The sequence below is a fragment of the Haematobia irritans genome, chromosome 3 (genome assembly GCF_050003625.1).
Source record: "Haematobia irritans isolate KBUSLIRL chromosome 3, ASM5000362v1, whole genome shotgun sequence".
NCBI lineage: Eukaryota > Metazoa > Arthropoda > Insecta > Diptera > Muscidae > Haematobia > Haematobia irritans.
The window spans coordinates 78,050,403-78,052,274 of NC_134399.1; positions in this window are offsets into that span (position 1 = coordinate 78,050,403).

The following is a 1,872-nucleotide window of genomic DNA, read 5'->3' on the forward strand; positions in this document are numbered from 1 at the left end:
AATTATTTGTAGACTTAACTATACATAACTTTTTTGTCTAATATATACCACGTATGGACTAACTCACAATTTAGAAAACTTCTTAACATAAGTTTTAAGATACCACAACCCAAGTATTTCGATTGTGGATGACAGTCTTTCGTAGAAGTTTCTACGCAATCCATGGTGGAGGGTACATAAGATTCGGCCTGGCCGAACTTACGGCCCAGTATGGTCTAACTTAAGAAGTTTTAAGATACCTTGCCATCGGCAAGTGTTACCGCAACCCAAGTAATTCGATTGTGGATGACAGTCTTTAGTACAAGTTTCTATGCAATCCATGGTGGAGGGTGCATAAGATTCGATTACGGCCGTATATACTTTTTTCTGCGTATGCACTAACTTATAATACCCTGTTCCACAGTGTGGCGCCGGGTATAAAAATACAAAATCAAATTTACTTTCACGTTTTTGGTTACATTAAATGGATCCTTCGGCGCGGCATGCACTAACACGTTGATTGATGTGATGTTCTAGTTACTGGCCAATAATATTGCTCCATTTTCTCACTATGGCCCTTTTCACCGAAAAAAGATGTTTTTGAATTGCAGGCATTTGTAGAGAAACAAAAAACGTAATTTGCCAAAGTATTATTATGTTTGTATTTATTCGTAGGTTTAATGTAATAGCTCGAAACTCAAAATCCTTTGTACTCGAAGCTTTACTGTGTGTACTTTACGAGGTCAAAGGTATACGAGTAATAAATTAGATACCACCACCATCATTTTCATCAAAGAGCTCTAAGGATAGAGCCTTCAAGCACACAGGACTAATGGACAGACAGGCAACCAGGACGAATGGACGGACAGCTACCAAAGTAAGTTGATGTAGAAAGTATTCCATGAATGAAATGAAATGTAGAAAACAATCTCAACAGGTCATTAGTTTAATGGGATTTTATTTACTTGTTTGAAATTTTGCCGAAAATTAAAAATAATTTGCACGAGAAACAAACAGGAAGGTATGCCAGGCGGATGTACTCGAATAAACACGTTCCAATCGTTGACTCCCTTTCTTTATGTCCGTCTCTCTCTCTGTCTCTCCTGCCCGATATAGTAAATGGGCAAAATCTAGCCAAAGGAATTCTTTGGCCAAATAAAGTGAAAACGAGCTGCCGGTATATCCACAACTGCTTAAGTGTAGTGATAATGAGTTTAATAAATACCGGAAAGGGAATAATTTACCATGTTATTTATGGCAGTGTATCATCGTATAAAGGCTTGTTTATATATATATTGAGAGGAGTTCATTGTAGAATTAGGCTATGCCGGTATGAGGGTACTGCCACAAGAGTGGCTAATATCGAATCACTTCACTTTGTTGGCCTATTAAAATAACCCAATCAGTATAGTATTACGAGTATATACATAAATGTAGGGTCACATAGTTTTGTGCATATTTATTACTAAATAATAAAAACATTTTGAAATTTTGCTATTACATAATTGCTATGCCATTGTATTTGGTAATTGCATAACAATGCAATTGGAATTTAAACAATGCCACTTCTATAAACATTTCAATTAACTATGTGATTATAAAATGCAAATTCTAATATTTGTTTTCTATCACACAAAACAAATAATATGTAAAAAATAAAACAATAAAATTTAAAACAAGTACATACGGTCTTATGTACGCAGCACCATTAATCCCAAATAAAAACTCTTCGTCGTAGTGGATTATTTGAAAATGTGTAGAATTTCATGTGAATTTGATAACAGATACACGCAAAAAAATAATTCTTTCCTCCCAAACGAAATTTTAGACAAACAAAGTTCGTTTCTCATTTGCTTTTCGTTGAAAGGAAGTGCATTTGGAAGAAAAGTATAT